Below are 25,743 nucleotides of genomic sequence, written 5' to 3'. Positions count from 1 at the left end.
AGATATCAATCAAAATAAATCTTGAAAGATGCATTTTGTGGGCAATAACGTCACTAATCATGATGCTTAATAAGATTAGAACCTCTTCCAGAAACAATTAAATTTTATAATTTATGTGTATAAGTTTGTATGTGTAATTCATTCACAGTCTCATTTACCAAGCATACATACACATACTTGGCTTTTTAAAATGGCTTGGAGAGTATATTCGCAGCTATAGGCTAGTATTTTCTTAAATAGTGAATGTTTACTACACTTAGGAATAAACGTTTTATTCTCACTTATTATATAAATAGATAATGCTAGTATTAATATTTTTACTTAGGTGGCTCAAGTTTCTTTCACATTTGGACTTTGCTTTATTTAGAAAACAGATATTTGGCTTTTATCCCCAAATTCATTTGTATATATTGCTTTATAGTTTTCTTTTTTATCTATCAAAAGATAGATATCTGTCAAAAGAAAATTTATGGCTAATTTACCAGTGAAATGTCTGAAACTTTGAGGGTTATAAATATATTTGAAGAAAAGTTAATATGTGTCTGATACATTAATTCACTTTTCAGTTATTTAAAAATATTATAAGTAAGCTCACTGAAGAAAAATTCAAAATTATAAATAAAATGAATTGATAAAATCCCAGTGATCCTATTAATATTAATATTTGTATGATCAACTCATTGAGATTATTTTGGATGTACCTTTTTATTTACTAAAATACCATACATGTCATTTAAAAAACTTTTTATTTGAGGATATTGTGACTCCTTTTACATGCTATAAACATGGAATTATATTACCAATTTTGATGGCTATACATGTCATTGATTCAATATATATATGTATATATGCATGTGTATATATATATATATATATATATATATATATACACACACACACATACACACACGCACACACACATAATTTAAATCCTATTTAAGCCCCTATTGTTGAGCATTTTAGGCTAGATCCAGGTTTTCTTTTCAAATAATAAAAAGACAGTGGTGATCATACTTGAACATTCATATATGAACCACATCTCTTTTGGGGATAAAGTTCTAAACTTGAAATTGTTTTATTAAAGGCAATATACACATTTTCAAACCTTTTTTTTTTTTTTTTAGCTTTGCCTAATTGTTTTCCAAAGAGATCATGCCAATGTAACTTTTGTTAATAGTGTGTGAATATCCTTTCCCCAATCCCTTGCTAACAGTGAGTCTTATTATTTTATATTTTTGACGGAGTGCTTGTAGTGAGCTGAGTGGTGGCCCCCCAAAAGATATGTCCACGTTCTAACTCCAGAACCTGTCAATAACACCTAAAATGGCAAAAGAATGAACATGGCCTTATAATGCAAGGATGTGACTAAGTTAACAATCTTGAGAGGAGGAGTGTATTCTAGATATCTGTCTGGGCCCTAAATGCAATCACATAAGAAAGAGGCAGAGGGAGTTTTGAGAGGGATACTGAGGAGGAGAAAGTACTGGGAAGACAGAGCAGAGATGCTACCACAAGCCAAGGAGTGCTGACAACTGTTAGAATTTGGAAGAGGGAAGGAATAGATTCTCCCCTTGAAGCTCCCTAGGGAATGTGGCCCTTTCAACACTTGGATTTCAGACTTCTGGCCTCCAGAACTGTGACGGTATACATTTCAGTTGTTTTAAGCCGTGAAGAGTGTGATGATTTGCTACAGCAGCCCCAGGAAGTTAGTCCAGTGCTGTACAGAATTCACTGTTTATGAAGAGGTATTATTACAGTTTGAAGGGAGCATTTCTGAACCAAATTCTCAAACATCATCAATAGCCTGGTCAAGTTCCCACTTCATCTTTAATATCTGCTTATAATTCTCTCTTATCACCTCGGTTGTCTTCAGTAGGTACCAGAGCCTTGGGTCACCTCTTTGTCTCTGCCCACAACTAAGTTCTCCTCCCTCAGAAAGAATCACCTGTGCTTGAGATGTCAGTTACTTCTCTCCACTAAGACCCAAATTCTTCTTTCTTCCTCACATGTCACTGCTGAGCTGTGACTAAACGGTGGCTTTCTGGATAGCTTATTAGCACCTCAAAACCAGCCTACCTACTGCTAAACTCCCCTGTCTTGCTCCGCGTACTATATTGTCTACCGTGGTGATTCATACGTTTCTCCACCCAGATGTTTAAGCCAGAATCATGCGTCTTAATTATCACTTCCATGTGGAATCGCTCACAAGGCACTCTTGATAAGCAGTCTTAATATCTCTGTCCGTTCCATCTGGATTACATGATGAGACACCATCATGTATTGTTATCTGTCAGAGTTGCCATCTTGATCCGTTGTACTGCCCCCAGCCCCAGACACACCTAGTAAATATCCTGTATAGTGAAACCAGAAACTTGTAACAAAAACTGGCTGTGTCACTTTGTCATTCAGCACCTCGTTACAAGATAAAATATAAACTCTTATAAAATGTGGTCTTTGCATCTCTTGTTCCTGCCATCATACCTACCTGTCTTTGGAAAACTGTGCTCTAATAATCTGAACCAACTGCAGCTTCCCAGTTTGCATGCCACAGCTTCCAGCTTTGCTCAAGCCGTTCTGTCCTTGGAATGTCTCCTTTAATTTAGATAACTACTAATTCCTTAAACCTTGATAAGAGGTCTCCTATATCTGAGAAGCTTGCTTAATTCCCCCACTTTGGTATAGCGGCATTTCCCTGTGGTCCCAGTTTGATACTGGGAGTGGTAACTTTGATAAATCTGTTTGTCTCCCCATTAAATTGTGAGGTTCTTGAGGGTAAGGGCTGTTTGTCATCCTTATCTCCAGTTCTACTAAGATGTCTACTAATTATTAGAAATTAACAAAAAATTAGCTGATACATATTAAGTATTTAATTTATGCCAGACATTGTGCTAACGGTTCTACATAATCACATTTAATCTTACAGCACCCCTAGGAAGTTCCCTTCATTTTGTAGGTGAGGAGTTTGATCCACTGAGAAGTTAAGCAAATTGCCTGATACACATTTAGTACAAAGTGGGCCCATATTTGAATACTGGTGGCCTGACTTCAGAGTCATTTTTCTAATATAATCCTTTCAATACCATAAATTTCCTTCTAAGCATTGCTTTAGCTGCATCCCACAAAATTTGGTATGTTGGGTTTTCATTTTCTTTCAGTTCGAAATATTTAAAATGTTCCCTGACATTTCCTATTTGGCTCATAGGTTATTTAGAGGATATACTTTTTATTATTAATATTTTTTGTCCTTTACCTGATACATTATATATATTTTATTTTATTTATTTTTTTCCTTCATTTTGTTTTTATTATAGCATGTTTGCTTAATTTACAGCAAGCAGAAAATAAGCTGGGTCTTGTTTTGATCCAAACATTGATGTTTTAAAGGTTGTACACAATATTGGTTAAAAAGGACATATAAAAATATCTTTTTAGAAGCTTCTATAAGAAAGAAAATACAAAGTTTAACCCCACAACTTTCCTCTTTGCTAGAACTGCAAACTACTGCTACAATTTTAAATAGACTTTTTGTTGTTTAAACTATACATCCAGGAAAATCTAAAAAAATTAAAGAAACATGCATATAAATGATTGCATAGTAGAGCATGAACATTAACTGCAAACAGTAAAGAAATGAACGTTAGAAATACTATCAAATATACAAAGGTTCTAGAATCAGTCCTTTAAACACATTCCACAAACAGTATTTAAAAACCACCTTTTGTTCTTTACAGGCAAGGCCTAGATTACTAAAACCAAAATTGAAAAAAAGTAGTCCTCTAAAAGGAATGGTTTTCCCACATTTCTTACTTATTATGCCTGTAAGCAAGCAATCTAAAATTTTTAAAGATGCCAGCTTTTATTCTGAAATGAGATTGGACACGTCAAGTCACTTTTTATTGCCCCCAAATGATCTCATAGAGAGATGTTAGAAATTATAAAGAGTTAGGGTATTATTTTCATCAGGTACTACACTGATAATCAAAAACTCAAGAGATGTGACTTTCTTAAAATTAATTTTTTCCAGAATTATTTTAAATCTCATGGCACCACAGAATCACTTAGAATGGGAGTGTTGTCTTTTAACTTGCCTCACATTAAATAAACCGAGGTGTGAAGAACAAACCTCCTTCATAAACATATGGGCAAATTTTGATACAAATGCACACACCAAGTGCTTTAAGCATCAAAATTCAGTCCTTTTACACTATGTGCACACACAAATCAAACCTACTTTGAAACACTTTACTTGCTTTTAACAGCAGTAAGAAAACTAAGCAATAGTATGGTCAACAATGCTCCTTAAAGTTTAGAGTAACTGCGTAAGAGCATTCTTTTCCCTTAAAATTATTTCTGCCATCATCAACCTGCCCAAATTTTAAGGTGAGTTTTTCCGACCTTTGTATGGTTCCAAATCTTCACAGAAACCAGGAAAGTGAAGGCTCCGTGTTTCAATCAAAAACTCTGTCTCCCTGAAGATGCTACTTAACCCAGTTGACGTCATTTCCCAAGACAGTGGGGTTAACAAAAGAACTATTCCACACTGTGCCAAAAATTATCATCGTGGGTCTAGACATCTTGACAAGACCAGAGGTCCACCCTGAACCTAAATGTGTCTGGTCGGTCAGTGTTGTACGGTGGCTACAACTTCACTTTTGTATCATTCTACCTTATTGGCAAGCTACATTTCTAGGTTAACAGTTCTACCAAATATGGATATGAAAGGTTATTTTTAATAAGACAATGTTGCAAATTATGGTCAACCAACATCTTTTCACCAATACCTTAAGCATTAAAAAATGAGAATCTTTACAAAAATATACAGAGACACCACAAATTAGTAGCTGCCCATAACATTAAACAAACTGGACTCTTAAGAATGGCTTCTCAATCGCATATCATTTTAATAATAACCAGTGCCTGGTACAGGGAAAACTGACAAGTGTTTTTTAAGCATCATTGCAACATTGTATTCCTGATAATTTAAGTCAACCAAACTGGGAGTAAATGAATGATACATGCCTAAAAATATCATGGTTTATACTATCAGTGGCCACTGGACTTAGGACTAGTCCAAGACCTTGATCTAGATTTTGACCTAGACCTAGACAGTGATCTTGACTGAGATTTGGTTCTAGGTGGTTCTTTTTTCCTTGATTCCTTTTCATATCTTGAGCCAGACGTATAATGTGTTTTGGAATCTGTTTTAGAGGTGCCTCTAGTTTTGGTGTGAGATGCAGACCTAGAACGTGACTTAGCCTTCATTTCTTTCTTGGGCTGGGACTTGGACCGTGATCTTGAATTGGATTTGGATCTTGAAAAAGATTGATTTCGGTGTTTGAATCTATCATTGTCGGAATGGCTTCTGCTACGCCGTGGTCTTCCAGTCGGTCTACTGTTTCTAGGACTATAAGATCTTCTGTCGTTGTAATCAAAGGAAGGACTTCTTGATCTCTTTCTTTCAGTAACTTCAGCTTCTAGAACGTCTGTATCTGTCATAATCATTATAACGTGCAGAGCTATACACATTCCTCCCTTCCTTGGCTTTCATCTGATTTGGAGTCTTTTGATCCCCCTGTGCAAATGTATTTCAGTTTGGCGTCCACAAATCCATTTTCTGTCCAAATTATGTAACGCATCTTCTGCATCATGAACATCCTCAAATTGAACATATGCAAATCCTCTTGGACGGCGAGTGTAGAAATCAAGTGGAACATACACATCAACTATAGGACCATAACGACCGAATTTACGTCGCAAATCTTCAGACCTGGTATCGTCCGCAAGTTCCTTACAAAGAGAGACGTGTTGGGGGGACACAGGTACGGGGACATGACGGCGGCGTGAGTCTCAGCAGGGACACTAAGGGACTCAGCAAACCGTCTGCACCTCCGGCGCCGGATCCTCAAGACACACACAGCCAGAGAGCTGCGCTACGACCTATTTTATTTATTTTTTATGGAAGTGTAGTTAATTTACAATGTTGTGTTAGTTTCAAGCATACAGCAAAGTGATTCCATTATACAGATAAATACATATGTATTCTTTTTCATATTCTTTTCCATTATAGGTTATTACAAGGTATTGAGTATAGTTCCCTGTTCTATACAGTAGGTCCTACTTTATATTATTTTTATTATTTCAAAATTTTAAGTTTTCTTAATAAGCCAGCATATAGTATATGTTGGTGAATGTTTCATGTGAAATTGAAAAGATTATGTGTTCTGCTGTTGTCCAGAGGGGTGTTCTGTAAATGTAAACAGAAATTATGTCAAATAAGTTGATTGCATTGTTTAGGTCTTCTGTGATCTTACTAATGTACTCTGTCCTTGTTCTATCCCTTCAAGAAGAATGGTGAAGTCTTCAACTATAATTGTGGATTTGTCTGTTTCTCTTTTCAGTTTTGCTTCATGTATCTTGACGTTCTATTGTAAGGTGCATATGCATTTAGGATTGTTGTGTCTTTTGGGAGAATTAACCCCTTTATCATGCCACGATGTCCCTCTTTATGACTAATAATATTCCTTTTTCTGAAGTCTACTTTATCTGTTATTAATATAGCAACTTCAGCTTTCTTTTGGTTAGTGTTTACGTAGTTCATTTTTTAATTCTTTGTAAACTATCTGTATCTTTATATTTGAAGTATGTTTCTTGCAGACGGCATATATTTGGTTCTTATTTTTTATTTTTTACTATCTATCTTTTAAGCTGCTTTCTATTTGTCGCATCTGTTGTTCCTTCTTTTTTCTTTTATTATATTCTCTAATAAACAGCATGTTTTATAATTTCATTTTATCTGTTATATTAGCTTCTCTATTCATTTGTGTTAATGTTTTAGTGTTTGCCCTATGATTTGCAATAAACTGTACATCTTTAATTAATTAGAGCCACCAATCAGATGTCATTTTATCACTTCACACATGTTATGTAAGGTCTTTCAAGGATCTTACAACAATATATTCTCTATTCCTCTCTCCCATCTTTTGTGCTTTTTTTCCCATAAATTTTACTTTTACGTATGCTATAAACATACAATATGTTGCTACTATTTTTTACTTTAGACAGTTTTATTTTCAATCAATTAAAAATAAGAAAAAAAGAATTTTATGTTATATTCATTGATTCCATTTTCAACACCATTTCTTTGTGTCGATCCAAATTTGTTTCCTCTCATATTCCTTCTGCCCGAAGAACTTCCCTTACCACTATTTGTAGGGAAGGTCTGCTGGAAATGAATTACGTCAGTTTTTCTTTTTCTGAGAGTGTCTTTACTTCTTCATTTTTGAAAAATATTTTCACTGGGCATAGAATTTTGGATTGACTTTTTTTTTTCTCTTTCAGCATTGCATTGTCTTCTAGCTACAATAAGTCCACTGTAATTTTAATCTTTGTTCCTCTGCATAGAATGTGCCTTTTTCTGTAGCTGCTCTCTAAGATTTCGTTTTTTTTCTAAAGTGGAATTTGTTTGCTTTTTATCCTGCCTGTGTTCTCTGAATTTCTTGGATCTGTGTTTGCTTAGTGTCTGGGTTTCTTTTGTGTGTGTGAATATTCTTTTTTTAAAATTTAATTTTTATTTTTATTTTATATTGGAGTACAGTTGATTTACAATGTTGAGTTAGTTTCAGGTGTACAGCAAAGCGATTCAGTTATACATATACATATATCCATTCTTTTTCAGTTGCTTTTCCCATATAGGTTATTACAGAATATTGAGTAGAGTTCCCTGTGCTCTACAGTAGGTCCTTATTGTTTATCTATTTTATATATAATAGTGTGTATATGTTAACCCCAAACTCCTAATTATCCCTCCTTCACCCCCCACATTTCCCCTTTGGTAACCATAAGTTTGTTTTCCAAGTCTGTGAGTCTGTTTCTGTTTTGTAAATAGGTTCATTTGTATCATGTTTTTTTTTTAGATTCTACATATGAGTGGTATCATATGATATTTCTCTTTCTCTGTCTGACTTACTTCACTTAGTATGATAATCTTTAAGTCCATCCATGTTGCTGCAAGTGGCATTATTTCATTCTTTTTTATGGCTAATATTCCTTAGTGTCCATTTTTAATTTTGGAAAATTCTTGTCCATTATTTCCTCAAATATTAGTTCTGCCCTGGGAACTAATATTTCCTTCTGGGATTCTCCTTCTGGGATTCCAATTACATAGTGTATTAAACTGTTTGCTATTGTCTCACCACTCTTGGATACCCTGTTACGTCCCTCACGCACATGTGTGCACGTGCACACACACACACACACACACACACACACACTCGTCTTTCTTTCTGTATTCTGGTTTGAGAATTTCCTATTGATGTATCTTCAAGTTCCTTGATTTTTTCTTCAACTATGTTGAGTGAATCTGTTGACGGCATTCCTCACCTATTTTTAAAATTCTGGCATTTTCATTTCATTCTTATAGTTTCCACCTTTCTGCTGAACCTTGTAATCTGAGCTTACATGCAATCCTCCTTTTTCAGTAGATTCTTTGACATGTCAATTACAGTTATTTTACATTTCCTATCAGGAAGTTTCACCATCTGTGTCATAGTTGAGTCTGGTTCTACCAATTGCTTTGTCTATTGGGAGTGTGTTGTTTTTTCTTGCGTTTTCATATGCCCTGTATTTTTTGTTGTTGTTGAAATTTGGATACCTTGTGTAGTTCAGTAGAGACTGAGGTAAACAGTTTTCATGCTTAGAAACAGGCATGCCTTTCCTTTTTTCTAGCCCTTTCATGCGAGAGTTTGAGAAATCTAGTTAGGATGTAGCTTGTGCTTGAAGTTTGTTGTCTCTATCATGAACCTCAGTGAACCATGAGCTTCAAATTCCTCTAGTGGTACCTTGTGTTCAGGATCAGGTTGGGCTGTCAGAGGTGTTTTGTTTTTCCTCAATGTCTGCTCTGTTCTCAGCTTGAGATTTCTTCTTAGCTGAACCTCATATCAGGTCTCCTTCCATATTTTTGTTCATCTCTGAGCAGTGTTCTCTATGACTTGAGCTCTGTTAGCATTTAGCGTCACTACTGAGTGGAGACTGTATCCCTGGGTGTTTGGGGCGTGGCCTCCTGAGATCTCCTGCCCCTTCCCCATCTGTAATTCTGAGCCCAGCGTGTATTCTTTCTCCTCCCTCAAGAGTAGGTTGTTGGTTGTTCTGTTTCATTTGTTTTCTTCCATGGCTGCAGTGGGTTTTCTCCAATACTCAAGGCTGGTGGGGTTAGTTCCTCTACCTCCAGAAGATGAATGCTTTAGTTCTGTAGGAGAGATAGAGGGGAAGGTTCCAGGTGGAGTTCTGTGTGCTTCCCGTGGGAATTGCTATTCCCTTTTCCCAGGTATGCATTACAAGGGATGCTTTACTTAGACATTTTCTCAGCTTTTCTGTGAGCACTTGGTGGGGATTTGTGGAGACATTGACCTGAAGGTGGCTGGACTCCTCTGATTTCTGTGACCTCCAGGGGCTTCTAAATCTCTTGCCACTTCACCCCTAGCTTCCGCCCTGACTGAAGTCTTCTTCCTGGTGCCTGGATGTGTCTCTCACAAGTACGCACAGCTCATAGTATTCCTCCCTGCAGTCAGCTGTCTTTCCTCAGATGTGAGGCCAGTTGTTTGCCTCACAACCTCAGCTCTCCTGTGGGTACAAAACAGTCATGAATTTTCAATGTGTCCAGATTTTTACTGTAAGTGTGGCAGTACTCTTTTTCTTCCTTTCCATATCCCTGAGTGGAAATTAAAAGTCCCCAGAGCTCTTATTTTCTTACTAAATCATTAAACTAAGGCAACATTTACCAAACCTTAAAGTTTCAGGACCCTGCTACATAAAATTTATTGAAAACCCCAAAGGTCTTTCATTTCTGTAATAGATGAGAGATAGATAGATAGATAGATATTTACTGTATTAGAAATTAAAACATATTTTAAAATAATTTATTAATTAATTTAAAAATAAAAACAATAAACCCATTATATATTAACCTAACTTTTTTGGAAAATTAAACACATCTATAGAACAAAATATATTTAGTGATAAATACTTTACTGATTGTTTTATAATGTTCCAAATCTATTTGCTGTCTGGTTTAAGAGACAGTGCAGTTGGAATTTCATATCTCCTTTCTGCATTCAGTGGGTTGCTGTGTGACATCATATAACCTCTGGAGAATTCCACTGTAAACTCATGAAGGAATGAGAGTGAAAAGTAGAAATGATGTTTTAGCATTATTATGAAAATAGGTTTGACTTTGCAGACCCTCTGAACAAGATGGGATTGACCTCCCCCAATGGGAGGAAATGAAACTATACCCCTCACACAAATGAATATTTATCAAGTCCCAGTGTGTTAGAAGGTTCAGTTTTCTTATAACATACTACACTTTTGAGATCTTAGGAAAGAGAAAAATATAAAGGCAAATGTGGATCTAGTAAAGGACTGAAGTCATGTTTGAACCTAGGTCCACCTGACTCTAAGCCTATGTTTTGTCTCCCATGCCCTTCTGTCTTGGATGGATTGGAAAACAGGTACACCAAAGTCCACTCCACAGTTAGCACCTGTTTCCTATAGCATCTACATTGGTCTTCCCCAAACTGGGAACAGCATCTCGCACCCTCTATAGCTACAAATAATGTTTAGAAGATTGTTGGATCTTGTAGAAAGGTAAGTCATGAGCACTACCTTTGGATATTTAGAATTGTATAGGTCTAAATGTGTACAGGCAATTCATAGGTTTCTTACTGTTTCATATATTAACCAAGCATGTTTAATACTTTTTAAAAGTTCCCCTTGTATGTTGTTTTACGAATATCTTATGGATATCAACGTGTAACTTTTATTTTGCATGAGTGAAAGGAATTCAAAATCTGGAATTTGTTATCAATAAAATGCTCCTGTTTTGATATTGGCAGCCTGTTAGCAGTCTAACCTTGGTACAGTTCATCTTTGGAACTTGCAATTATTATAAGTTATTCACGAAGGATGTAATTGTCAGGACACCTGATAATAAAGAGTGAGAGGACAGACAACATTATATGATGGAGTGTGAACATATGCTTTGTTCTTTCTTCAAGTCCGCTGCATCTTTGTTGAATTTCATGATGTATTAATATGTCACTACACATTTAAGTCCTGAAGCATGAAATATATTCTAGCCAGAATGCTTGCCAAGATACTAGTGCCAGAATTGGAATGCTGGAGTGTGTTTATTGAACAGCACTAACATACTAAATAGGGTTGCAGGTTTATATTTTACCGTGAAGCCTCAAAGTGATTAAAAGAGGAGAGAGGGAAAGAGAACTGACAGGTTCTGTAAAAACTAAAACGGAATCAATTCTCAGGCACACACCAATATCATTCATAATGCAAATGTCCATGATATAAATAACCTGCTTTATTGAACTCCTACTGTATTTCATTGTGTAAGGCTCTTTCCTGACATTGTTTCTGTCCTTCACAACTACCCTTGAGGTGGGTGATACTCCCATTTTACAGATGAAAAAACTGAGGTTCAGAGACATAAGAAACTTAGTCCCAAACCCAAAATTAGTAAGTGACAGAGCTTATATTTGAGCTTGTATCAGCTGAGGTGCAAAATCTATACATGTCACTTACATTCCACCAAGCTTTTTTTTTGCAACAGTAGAGAAAAGGTAAGCCAAATTTATAGTCGAAATATTAATATTTGTGCTTAGAAACTTGAGTTGTTAATTCTCTATTAGGCAATTCATTATGCAGCATTATATCCTAAGGATGTGACAAATCTGTAACCTGATTCATTGCATACAAGTTTTCTGTTTTAAAAAATTTAATTTACTAAGGTTTTTCAGGGGGTATGAGACAGAGACAGGGTACTTGATTTAAAAGCTCTTTGAAAATTATTAATTGACTAAAAATTGTTCCTCTAATATTAACAGCTGTTATGTAAACATCATGTCCTTGGCCATAAGCGGGAGGAGGAGTGGGAAATTGTATTTCAGTGGACCCAGTGTTCAATCTTGTTTTGTATAATGTCACAAAATCCTGTACAGTGAGCATTATCTTTTCTTTAGAGGCAAAGAGCTATAGATTGAGATGAGAACCAACTTGTGCAAATTGATGCAGCTCATAATTGGCAAAGTCAGAATCATATATGAGAATATCACACGTCCATCTGACAATAAGAAGATGCCAGCAGCCCTCACTTTGCTGAGAGGGACTATCGTCTCTACATTACTTATTACGATTCTTGTAATAGAGTAAACATTTGTCATAATCACATTGATTATATACTATACTAAGCATCCCGTAAACGTAACTCTTTCATGTACTCCAAGTCAAAACAATTAGGTAACTTTATGTACTTTTTTATGAGTAAAAGAAAATAAACTATTTCATCTTTATTTTGAAAGGCAATTTCCAGGACATGTCCTGGCAGTAGTTTAAATTTACTTTAATGTCTTCATAAAAAGGAACCAAAATAAACATGTTATTGAATATTTTCTATATTCTATCTTAGCGTTGTCTTAGGTCTTTAAATGGATTTTCTTATTGGATAATCACAAAAATTCCATTCGGTACTGTTTTCACTCATATTAGAGATTGAAGAAATGAGGTCCATAGAGTTGTAACTCTGACCACCTTCACATGGTTAGTCTAAGTCTGGCATTGAACACACAGTGTCAGATTCAGAGCCTAAGGATGAAGAATGGTAATTGATACTCATTTTGATGATCTTATGGCACCTCAAAAGAGAAATCCTTTCTGGATTGTCAAGAAGGATTGTGAAATGTAGGTTTCTAAAAAACATATTCTTGAAGTATAGAATATATAAACAATGCAGTAAACAGTTTCCAGCTGGATGTATTTTCAGTGATCACATCCATGTCAGTAGCCCCCAGATAAGAACCAGAGCATTATTAGTTCTCTGGGAGCCCCTTATTCCCTCTTTGAGCCATTACCACCCTTCCAAGGAAACCTCTGTCCTATACCTAACACTATGTTTGTTCTGCCTGAGTTTGAACTTTATAAAAAATATACTGTGTGTGTTCTTTTGTATTTTTTTTTCTGGAAATCTTATACTTTATTTTTATTTTTTTAATACCTTTATTGGAATATAATTGCTGTACAGTGTTGTGTTAGTTTCTGTTGTACAACAAAGTGAATCTGCTACATGAATACACATGTCCCCATATCCCCTCCCTCTGGAGCCTCCCTCCCACCCTCCCTATCCCACCCCTATAGGTCATCACAGAGCATCGAGCTGATCTCCCTGTGCTATGCAGCTGCTTCCCACTAGCCATCCATTTTACATTTGGTAGTGTATATATGTCAGTGCTACTCTCTCACTTCGTCCCAGCTTCCCCTTCACCCCCTGTGTCCTCAAGTCTGTTCTCTATGTCTGTGTCTTTATTCCTGCCCTGCAACTAGTTTCATCAGTACCGTTCTTTTAGATTCCATATATGTGTGTTAGCATACAGTATTTGTTTTTCTCTTTCTGACTTACTTCACTCTGTATGACAGACTCTAGGTCCATCCACCTCATTACAGATAACTCAGTTTTGTTCCTTTTTATGGCTAATATTCCATTGTATATATGTGCCACATCTTCTTCGTCCATTCATCTGTCGATGGACATTTAGGTTGCTTCCATGTCCTGGCTATTGTAAATAGTGCTGCAATGAACATTGTGGTACATGACTCTTTTTGAATTATGGTTTTCTCAGGGTATATGCCCAGGAGTGGGTTTGCTGGGTCATATGGTAATTCTATTTTTAGTTTTTTTAAGGAACCTCCATACTGTTCTCCATAGTGGCTGCACCAATTTACATTCCCACCAACAGTGAAGGAGGGTTCCTGTTCTTTTGTATTTGGCTTCTAACTTAGAAACTGACCCTGAGATGCAGATTCACAGGCTGGAAGTGTACTGGGAAGTCCTCTTGGCAACCACCTGGAGGGAGTGGGTGAAGGAGGTTTCAGCAGGAGGAAACTGAATTGAGATGCAATTGCACCAAAGACCTGAGCCAGTCCCACACGGAACTCCAGGGCTGGGTGGCCAGGATGCGCTAGGGGCCTGGGTCCCTGTACCTCCACCTTGGCCATCTCAGTCTTGAAGGGGGGACTGGGGACTCTTAGAGTGCCCCCACTGGGCCATTGAGATTCGCTCCATTCATTTACCATTGTGGGGAAAAGCTCCCCAAGGGGAAAGGGGGAATAAATTGGAAATTTGGGATTAACAGATACACACAACCATGCATAAAATAGATAAACAACAAGGACCTTCTGTATAGCACAGGGAACTATACTCAGCATCTTGTAATATCCTATGATGGAAAAGAATCTGAAAAAGAATATATGTATATGAATCACTTTGCTGTATACCTGAAACATTGTAAATCAACTATACTTTAAAAAGAGAGAAGATGGAAAATCAGAGCTTAAAAAACAAACAAACAAAAAAACTAAGCAATAATAAACTTAAAAAAAAAAAAAAACCTCCTCCAGGATTTTGGTTGGTCTGTTTTCTCAAGAAGACTTGCAAGAGGAGGTCTAGTGGGGTAAAATAAAGCCCTTGCTTCAGCAGCTGGTCTCTGGGCCACAACTCGTCATCCCCTTCCTCTCCTACCAATTCTAGAGCCCCTCACTCACAGTTACAGCACCTCTGCTTGTCTGGACAGATAACCGAGTAGAGTGATCCAAATCATCATCTCTAAAGGGTCTGCGTTCCTGAACACCATGCCCTTCTCAGGCTGCAGCACTTGTCCATCCACCACCACAGTCGGTCAGGAGGATAAAAAAAAATGCCCCGCAGGGACTTCCCTGGCGGTCCAGTGTTTGAGACTTCGCCCTCCAATGCAGGGGACACAGGTTCGATCCCTGGTCGGGAAACTAATATCCCACATGCCTCGCAGCCAAAAAACCAAAATATAAAAACAGAAACAATACTGTAACAAATTCAATAAAGATTTAAAAAATGGTCCAAATCAAAAAAAAGTCTTTAAACAAAAATTAAAAAAAAAATGCCCTGCAAATTATCTGAGTGCTAAATATGTCCTTCACTGCCCTGTTGAGATACATCCGCTTATCTTCCCCTAATGTTCAGAATCAAGTATTGCTGCCAGAATTGTGACTTCTTTCCAGGTCTGCTAGTCTCTTGATACAAGGTGCTCAGAGTGACTGGGGGGTAACTATAGTTTAAAGTTTCATTTTTCCCTTGACGTGTCCCCTTTGGAAGTGTTTCCTCTCTGGGAACCAGCCCTTTAGACCTTTGGTACCTGCAGTTTTGAGTACAGGAAGCACATGTTTCCCAAATGGGTCACTGGGAGAAATGTTAAATGAGTCACTCTTACATCCACCCCTTGGTTCCTAAACAATCATCATAATTTAGGGTATAGATTGCATCCTAGAAATATGGTGCCCCGTGCTGGCACGTTCCCATACCCAAGCAGGGACCTCAATTGCAAGTTCAAAAGGCCATTCCATCCTCTCTTGGGCTAGCAGCTTTTGGGTGGTGTGAAATGTGACAGGACTGGTGGATCCTCATAGCTATGTGTCTGCTTCCATCCATCATTTGATATAGGTGGTCCTCTGGTCCAATGTAATATTACCCAGCCTCCTTTACCTGTGGAGTAAATACAAGCCCATGGACAGTGGTTCTCTCTGAGATCCTTTGGGCACTGAAAGCAGACTCATACTTGGAGTAGGTATCAATTCCAGTTGAGATGAATCACTGCCTTTTCCAGAGTGTAAGGTTTCCAGTGTATTTAAGCTGGCCAAGCATCTGGTGATTCTCCCAGAGGGATAATGCCCTATTAGGGTATCAGTGTTACTTTCTGTTGCTGGCAAATTTGACAAGTGGCTGGGCAGCCGGTAGATCACGAGGATGTTGGCCCTGTGCACAGCATCCAGGTCCACTACCACGGCCTCTCTGTTCACGTACCCATTGTACTACCGCTGGAGTGGTCAAGGGGCTGCTGGCTGATGTCAGTTGACCAGATCATCTGTCTGCCTGGTTGTGTCTTCCTCTTCTGTAGTGGCTGTTCCCTGGAGGGCTCTAACATAGGTTAACAAGTCCTTCAAGCTCTTCATACTTCGTGCTCACTCCCATGGTCTTTCCAAGACCCTCTCCCCAGACCTCCTTCCTCTCAATCTTTTTTTTTTTAAATTTTATTGAAGTATAGTTGATTTACAATGTTGCGCTAATTTCTGCTCTACAGCAAAGTGACTCGGTTATACATATATATATATTCTTTTTCATATTCTTTTCCATTATGGTTTATCACAGGATGTTGGGTATGGTTCCCTTGCTATACAGTAGGACTTCACTTCCTCCCAATTTTCCAGTCATTCTCCTTCCATGTAGCACTGCCTGGAATTTTGCATCCTGTATCCAACAGTCCTTGACACCTCTAAGTATTCCCCTTTCCCTAGTCTCTGGGTACTGAGTAAATGGTTGTAGACCTCTTTGTGGAAGGACTGGGTGAATCATTAACATACATACTTGCCATGGGTTTCTGGGTCCTTCTTAGGAACCCAGTTTTTCCGTTAGTTAATGGGCTTGGTGTCCGAAAACTGGCTCAGGTCCAGACGTTAGGCAAAGGATCGTGAATTTTTGTTGAGGCAGCCCTTCTCAACTTCCTGATTATCCACCTTTGATTTGTTTTGATCATATAATTGGACAGTATCCTTGTTGGCTGCCCATCTTTTTTTCCACAGAGAACGCTGAGTTTGATTGACCGTCCCCATTACCCTGAAAGGGTCACCAATTCCTGGCTGCCATTCTTGATGATAATCATGCTCATCTCTGCTGTCAGGGGCATTGCTCGGTAATAGCATCTCCTACAGTCAGCCCTGGCGTAGGAGAACAGCACCACCAAGCATGTCGACGTAGTCTGTACCTATCTAACTAGTACATTTCTTATGACTCTGGTAAACTGTGTGTCCTCCAGGACCTCCCACAGAATGTGGTCACCTGGTAGGTTTTCTGGCCTCAGTATATCCTGGAAGATATACTCTACCATGCCCACTTGTCTGTACATTTTGGTCCTTTTTTTTTTAATTGTCTGCCATGGTGTGGACATTGCTTCCTCCAAATTTCTGAGAACTATTTTAGCAGCACGTTTGCACTGTCTTCTAGGTTCATGTTTAGGGAGTTACATCCTATATCGTGGATGGTTGTTCCCATATCAGTAAACTGTTCCTTATTAAACTGTATGTCCCTCCCCACTAGGTCTGGGACTCTCAGCATCCTACCTGGACCCATCCTCTCAGCTCTGGCCATGCACGTTTGTTTGGTCCCACAGCTCCTTCTAGTATTCTAGACTCTCTGCTCCCCCAGCAGACCCAGCACTTACCCAACCAGGTTGTGTCGTGACTTGACCTAGTAATTTTTCTGGCAGATCAGAGGGGAAGTGGACTGAGTTGTAATGGTGACATTTGTTGTCTTGCAAGGAGAGGCCTCAACATCATCTTTATCCAGGGACTGGTGCCAGCCTTAGAGAAGGGAGTGGCCCGCTTTGTTAGGCCAAGGAGGTTCAGGGCAATCTCGTGATACAATATTTTCAAGTGCATTGACTGAGATGTTCTTATCTCGAATCTCAGGGTCCCTCTCGTTCCCGACAAGGGACCTGACCTTGGCGCAGCAGACTTGCTGGGGCCGGCTGAGCAGTCAAGTTTCCCCTTATTTAAGCCCAGATTCTCTGACTGCAGGAGCTGAGAGTCTCTGTATACATTCACCAAGGAGGCTGTGTAGTGCCTCTTGCAAGATGAGGATACCTGCCACCCCTGCCGATTCTCCCCGTATAAGCGTGACCCGTCAAGAAATGGCACTTATTTCTGCTCTCCTTGAATGTGGGCTGAGTTTGTGACTGGCTCTGACCAATAGGATGTGGCAGAAGTGATGGTTATGTTCCTGGACTTCTGAGCCCATTAGAGGCCTGGCAGCTTTCTCTTTCTCCTCTTGGAACCCAGCCACTGTGCTATGAAGAGCCCAAGCCACAGGGAGAGGTCACATGAAAGACAAGTGAGGCTCTCCAGTTGAAATTCTAAGCCGATGTCTTAGGCACAAGCCAGAATCCAACGCCAGCGTAGGAGTGAACCACATTTCATGGGCCCTGAGATGACTCCAGGCAACACGACGTGAAGAAGCAAAGCTGACCAGCTGAGCCCAGTCAACCCACAGATCACAAGAGATAATAAAATGGCCATTGTATTAAGCCACTAAGGTTGGGGTGGTTTATTATGCGTCAGTGGAGATCAGAGAGAGTTCGCCTAAGCTTTACGCTGCGCTGTACATTGGTGGCCTCAGTTTTTCATTGTCTTTCTCTAGTGTATCCTTAGCAAGAGCTAGCTGATCCCATTGCCCTTATAATGACTACTTCACCCAAATCTGTCAAACAGCCACGATATTGTACAGTGTCTTCCCTTCTGCCAGTAGAAGTTTTAATAATTGCGCCATTATCACATCCCAGGGGCTGTCAGTTCTCTACTGGTGATGGGTCCTCCTTGTTAGTTGTTGGGTGGGCGTTGTTACGCTATTCCTGGTATTAACCCTCTTAACTCGGGTCCACCAGGAAACACTCTGAAACTCAGAGGTTTGCAGGAAACAACAACATCTATAAGGGAAAGAGAGGAGCAGGTGAGGCAGGGGGAGAATTTGAACTGAGAGGTAGCGACACTAAGGGCCTCAGCCAAACCTGTGGGATGCTTGGGACCAAGACCAGCCCTTCAGAGATGTCCTGCATTGAAGCAATAGTGCCAGGGCCACATCACAGCCATTCATGGGATGCCGTTGATCCCTTTGACAGAGGAATCCAGGCATGAGCCTTCAGCGGTCAACACTCCGGGCAGCCAGGAAAATGAATGCCTTGGGTGTTGGGGGGATTCTGTGTGGTACACCAGACCAGCCACTACAGTTTCTTTTGTTGATTGTAATGGTGAGATTCATCCATGTGGTTGAGTGTAGCTGTTAATTGTCTGTCCTCATTGTGTGACTATACTGAAATGTATTGATGGGTTCTATTGCTCTGAACATTCTTGATCAGATCTTTTGATGAATGTGTATATATATGTAGGCGTATGTGTATATATTTGGGGGGATTATATACCTGAGAACAAAATTGCTGGATCAGAGTAGATATGAATTTCCAGCTTTAGCAAATACAGTTTTCCAAGATGTTGTAACCAATTTATACTTCTATCAGGAATGCATGAGGGTTCCGTTATATATAGTTTCATATTTCCTTTTAATTTTTGGAAATGTGATACTCTTATATACATATATGAGTATTTCTAATAATTCTTAACTAGAATGATACATTATTTAGAAATCTTGGGAGTTCACTAATGTTGAAAAAAGTCAAAGTTAATTTTATTTGGTTGTTTTGATATATTGGTATTGAAAATCTAGCTAGATTTATTGAATTTTTCTACCAATTTGATTTTTATCTGCTTAAAGCTTTAGCATATATAATTGGAGGATTGATTTCCTTTTACCAATGTTAATTTTGTGTGTCTGGATCCCTTCAAAAGGAGATAAATCTGTGGTTATTAAATTTTCTAGATTTGTATATTCTTTGATAGAGGTAGGAAGACCAAAGTATTATCATTTCTCAACATGATGTATGTCTTTGAGGGACCCAGATTCATGGCTATCTTGCTGTGCTTGACTGCCTTCCACACATGAACTTCCCTAAAGATTTTAACCACCTTGGAAAGAAACAAATAAAAAATTTAACCATAGTCTAAGGTGTCGTCTTTTTTGTTTTTTTTTTTGGCTGCATGGTATGTGGGATCTTAGTTCTCCGACCAGGAATTGAACCCACACCCCCTGAAGTGGAAGCATGGAGTCTTAACCACCAGACCACCAGGGAAGTCCCTGTCATCTTTTTTTTTAGCAGCATTTTTTAAATGAACACTGTCAGTATACCAGAGTCAGGTGCCTTTTCTCACCTAGTATTTTATTATGGTTATTTTCCTTGTCAAAAGAAATCTGCATCATCATTTCATTTTATATATTCATGGTTTAGATATATCAGAATGTATTTAAATAACAGTGCTGAACATTTGGATTGTTTTCATTTTCTTGGCTCTTGTAAATAATGCTAATTATATATAAAAATATAGCTTTTCATGCTATTTTATCAATTAAGCTTAAATTTTGGAAGGAATTATTAGCTTGGGTTAAAGAGTTCTTCTAGATATTGTCAAATTACCTCCAGAAATATTCTTATTTGCTAATGTGTTACCTCTGCTGTTGGGTCTACAATTTTCCTACACTTTTGCTGCTGACACAGTATTCACAGTGTATCACTTTTGCCAGTCTGATATATGAATAATATATGTTGCTTTAAATTTTATTGCTTGTTTAGTAGTGAGATGGAATATTTTAGCATATTTTCATTGGACATTTTATTATTTCTTTTGCAAATTGTCTTTCATCTGTTTTTAATTGGTTCATCTTTTATCAATTACTACCAACTATAAACCCTTTGCTTTCCCATAGGCCAGTATGGCCTATATGCCATCTCCTATATGTCAATGTCATGTTTGTTTCTTGCCTTTGCTTTTCAACTCTTCCTGTAATTTTGACAAATTCCTTTTTTTGTTTATGGTTTATGCTTTATGGCTTAACCTGATGCTTTTAGGACCTTGCCAGCCCCCAGGTTTTCCTCTGATTTAGATCTCAAATTAGACGTGTCAGCCAGAGTGGACTACTTACTGGTCTAGTTCTGTGGTCTTTCATGGTATTTTCTACACCTGGCATAGCACTCCACCCCCAGACGTACAAATATACACACCACTATAACTGCTATAAAGAATAAGCACCTGGTAAATATCAACCCTTTTGTCAAGACTTTGGTCAAAGATGACCGTCTCTTGGAGCCTTCCCTGAGTCTCCTCCCTTCCTCCTCTCTGTAAAGTTGACTGTTCTTTTCTCCTTGTTTCCTCTATCATCCTCAAAGTAACTATTAAAAGACCTCCAACACTTTAAGGCTTGCATGCTGTTACTGAACTGTAAATTTTTTTGGACAAAATTTGTATTATGTCCATCTCCATACTCCCAGCAATGTAGGATACTTACACAGCAGATGTCTGTTGGGTACTTTCAGATACACGATTGATTGAAATGATTTGCCCAGGCTTGGAGGGCTGCTAAGAAGCACAGCGCAGCCTAATCCCAACATTCTGTTCACTTTTAAAAAATTTTTTATTGAAGTATGGTTGATTTACAATATTTTATAAGTTTCAGATGTACAGCATAGCTGAATATACATATATATATATAGATTCTTTTCAGATTCTTTTCCCTTATAGGTTATTACATAATGTTGAGTAAAGTTCCCTGTGTTATACAGTAGATCCTTGTTAGTTATCTATTTTATACATAGTAGTGTGTGTATGTTAATTCCAGCCTCCTAATTTATCCCTCGCCCCCACCCCCTTTCCCCTTTGGTAACCATAAGTTTGTTTTCTGTGTCTGGGAGTCTCTTTCTCTTTTGGAAATAAGATCATTTGTGTCTTTTTTTTATTTTTATTTTTACTGTACCCCATTGCCACTGTTCTGCTTGTGAGGTAGTGAGGACCAAGAATGGTTATCTTCTGCACAGATAATTCAATTCAGAAAGTTCACATCCTAATCCTTTCTTTTTCTTACCTAGTTTACACCCAGCTAGAACTTATTTAATTTACTTGTGTAAAGAAGAGATCTTTTTCTCCTTAAAGGGAAAAACTTGAGCAGCCAAATAATACTTTGGGATGGTTTTATGGAAGACTTGTCCATTTTCTTTAGACTTAAAAGTCCTTCCGCCTCCAGATTTTTTGTTTCTTACTGCAAATGTTACTTTTTTTTCCTTTTAACTAAATTGTGTTTTGCCCATTATTTTTTCTGGTTAGTAAAATTCGTATTGCTAAAGTGAGATTAAATTGAACGGTTATTGTTTTGTGGCTAGAATTGCATGGAATAAGCCACCTTCTTCCATAAAGTAAATGGATTTCATGGTTCAGCAACTAGCACAAAACTCATTTAATGTGACAGGAGAACATGATTTTAAAAGTTAAGATCCAGATGATCACAAAATCATTGACTTCTTTTGAGCTGGAAGTGACCACAGAAATTGTTCTTTCTTCAAATCACCAAAGTCAACATCGTAGAAATGTATTTATCTAGCTTTTGACTAAATTGCCTCTATTTGCATCCTCTCATAAGGCCACTAATTTTATATGGTTCTAATTTTTATAAGGTTTCTTCCTATATCAAGTTCTATTGGCCCCTTATCTCTCCATTGAATGCTATTTGTTGGGAACCTACTAACCTTCTCTGTTACTTGGACTATTGCAGTAGTCTAACTGGCCTCTTGTTTCCGTCCAACTCACTCTGTCCCACAACCACTCCCAATCCACATCCACACTAATTCTAATGTGCTTGGGGTTGCCAAAGGACATCTGCTTACCATTGCCTGTCTTCCTACCTGGTGAAAAGTTACCTGCCACTTCCTGGCAGTGTGAACTTGGATATTCACTAAATCTCTGTTACTCGATATTCTCAGCTATATAGGCTGATAATAGGTCTCCCACCTCACTGAGTGGTTTTACGGGTTAAATGGTGTATGCAACAGCCACTATTACAACCACACCAGACCTTGTGGTCAGTGGCACAAGGTCCCAGACCTCTACATCTCTTCCATGGACCATCCCAGGGAAGGTCTAATCCCATCTCAACAAGCCTCCTGAATGGTATAGCCCCACTGGTGTGTCTGAGTTCTCTTCCTCATCAGCTATCTCTTGGAACTGAACACTTGCAGACGATTCTTTGCTCATGTGCTACTTATTGAAACTCTATTTATTCTTGTGCTAGTTATTGAAACTCTATTAGTTCTCTGTTTGTTCTATTTGTTCTTGTTTCTGCTCCCTGAGAGCAGGTGCATTTTGTTTGATTTCCTGTTCTCTTCAGCAGCAGAACAGTGCCCTTTGTAGCGGAAATTCAGGATGTGAGTGCTGTCATTTTCTCAACGCCCTGGCACCTTCCTTGGAGGCCAGTCTATTCTTTCAAGCTAGTTTTGGTTCCCTGGGAGGGACACCATTGATCCTAATGCCATCAGGGAAGCCACTGGACCCAGTCTCTGTCCTGAGGAAAAGTCTTCTAAACACATAAGCCAATTAGGTGAGACACAGTGAAAAAGCCACTTTGTATTAGATGTGAGAGTGAGAAAGGTCACAGGAAAAAATAGGAAGCTGTTATATGCCATCCCCACCACCCGTGTCTGTGGTTATATTTTTAAATTCTCAGATGGCAACACATTTTCTGAGACAGAGAAAGTTGGCACTTTGAAAAATATTTATTTTCTTGTTTTTTGAGTAGTGCTTGAGGCAGTGCTGGCCTGAAAGAAATATGGGGCTTTCTTCCTCCCTTTCCTTCTCAGTTAATGGTGGGTGTTTCTATGCTGTGTCCAGATCACAGGAAGTATCCAGAGGAAATGAGCTAAATCCATCACACGTGTTGACCACCCTTGGGAAATAGGCCCGGCGTTGCCCTGTGACTTCACCATTAGCGAATATCTGTGGCATTAGCACTGCTGCTTGGCTACAGCTTCTTTCTAGGTACTGATGACCAGTTTCAAGTTGTAGTTAATAATTGTGTGGAAACTCCCTTTTCTTTTTCAACCACTAACTGCACCAAGTGCCGAAAGTCCACTTATGAATGTGAATGTTTTTCCAGCTGTGTGGAGCTGAATATATTTCATGTTAGGTAAATCTCTGATATTCTTGTTCTTTTTCTAGAGAGCAAAGGTACCCTTCTCCACCACGGTTATTCTGTATCTCAGCAATTTGCCCAAAGAACTGGTAGGATATCGTTGTTCCTATTTTTAGCTTTTATTTCAGGATCATAGGAATGCATGGGGAGAAGATTTTTTTTTAGTTTTATTGTATGTAAATTTTTGACATCCTTTTTTAAAAATATTCTTTTCCATTATGGTTTGTCACAGGACATTGAATATAGTTCCCTGTGCTATACAGTAGGACCTTGTTGTTTATCCATTCTGTATATAATAGTTTGCATCTGCTAATCCCAAACTCCCAATCCTTCCTTCCCCCATCCCCATAACCCTGGGCAACCACAAGTCTGTTCTCTATGGAGAAGACTTTTTCTAATCATACGATGGATACCCTACATAATTGTCCCCCATAAACCATGTGGGGATGTTTCCTTCTGACGAATCTTCTGTGACTTTGCTATGTTTGCCAATCCCTTCTATGTTTTCCACATATTATTGCATCCTCTGATTTAATAGGATTCGATGTTTATATCGCTATTTTTCCTTTGAAAGAATTAGAAAAGAAAGAGATATATGACAAAATTATGTAGACTGAGAAAATAGAGTCCATTCCAACTCATTAGATTTATTTTAACCCTAAAAGCTGTTTCCTGGTAATGTATGTGAAAGTATATGTTATATGTAGCAGTCAATTCATGATATCTATACTTCTATTACCACCTCGTGTATTAACTGTGGTGAATATATGTATAGGTAACATCTTATGGAAAAACCCGAACAAACTTTTTGGCCAACCCTATATATTTGTTTGTTTATTTATTTATTTTATAAGCTTTATCCTCATTTCTTCCTTCTACCTGCCACATTTTCCATTTTATTACTATCTCACAGAGCAGTTGGCCTGTGCCCACTAAATGCAAACTCATTTACATAATTATTAGAAAGGAAAACTGTCTTCATAGGAAAACAATCAAAATGTATTTCCAACTAAGCAGGAACTGACTTCTGTGTTATCTAATGCTGTTAAATGAGATTTCATTTGCTCACACTGCTTATGGCATGTCATTAAGCGTTGTCTGTTCTTTCCAAGTAAAATGTCCTGGAATATCGATAGGCTTGTAGAAATAAACCGCTGGATAGGACTTCCCTGGTGACGCGGTGGTTAAGAATCCGCCTGCCAGTGCAGGGGACACAGGTTCGAACCCTGGTCCGGGAAGATCCCACATGCCACGGAGCAAGTAAGCCCATGTGCCACAACTACTGAGCCCGCGCTCTAGAGCCTGTGAGCCACAACTACTGAGCCTGCGCTCTAGAGCCCGTGAGCCACAACTACTGAGCCCACGTGCCACAATTACTGAAGCCCACGCACCTAGAGCCCGTGCTGCGCAACAAGAGAAGCCACCGCAATGAGAAGCCCGCACGCCGCAATGAAGAGTAGCCCCTGCTCGCTGCAACTAGAGAAAGCCCACACAGCGATGAAGACCCAGTGCAGCCAAAAATAAATAATATAATAAATTTATATATATAAAAAAAAGAAACCGTTGTATAAAAAACATTTTCATCACCATCTCCAAACCTCTGCCCCTTTCCTCCCTCTAGAGTCGTACGACTTTGGTGTCTGGCAAGAAGCCTCCCTCATTCAACAGTGGCCATCTGTGGGGTCTCTACAGGCCCCAACCTTGAGAGCCATTTAGCAGAGGAGGAGTTTTGACTGGAATTGGGATGTTTAGAGGTTGATGACCGGATAGTGTGGGAAGTTGCAGCCAGGACCGAGCAAGTGGGAAGAAGGGGCTGCAGAAGGGAGCCAGAGAGAAAAAAGGAAAGTGAGATTCAGTTCTCTGTAATATTGCAGAACCTAACATATATACACACAACATTTTCTCTCAGAATATCAAATCGATCCTACAAATCAGCCATGGCCTCTCAACTAGAGTTTGGCAAGAAGAAAGGAAGAAAGAAAGAAAGGAGGGAGGAAGAAGGAAAGAAGGGAGGAAGGAAGGAAGGAGGAAAGAAG

The 25,743-nt window shown here is 38.6% G+C and overlaps 1 protein-coding gene and 1 pseudogene across 7 annotated transcripts in view; one reads left to right on the top strand and one right to left on the bottom strand.

The window, feature by feature from the left end:
• DLGAP1 (DLG associated protein 1) overlaps positions 1–25,743 on the top strand; it is an 856,539-nt gene that overhangs the window by 31,707 nt on the left and 799,089 nt on the right. The gene's annotated exons all lie outside the window — the stretch shown is intronic.
• LOC309610550 (serine/arginine-rich splicing factor 10 pseudogene) lies at positions 864–25,743 on the bottom strand (annotated as a pseudogene). Its single transcript has one exon. The product of its transcript is annotated as a serine/arginine-rich splicing factor 10 pseudogene (transcript).

The sequence above is a fragment of the Balaenoptera borealis genome (assembly GCF_965194805.1).
Source record: "Balaenoptera borealis genome assembly, chromosome: 14".
NCBI classification, from domain to species: Eukaryota; Metazoa; Chordata; class Mammalia; order Artiodactyla; family Balaenopteridae; genus Balaenoptera; species Balaenoptera borealis.
This window is presented reverse-complemented; position numbering and strand designations above follow the sequence as displayed.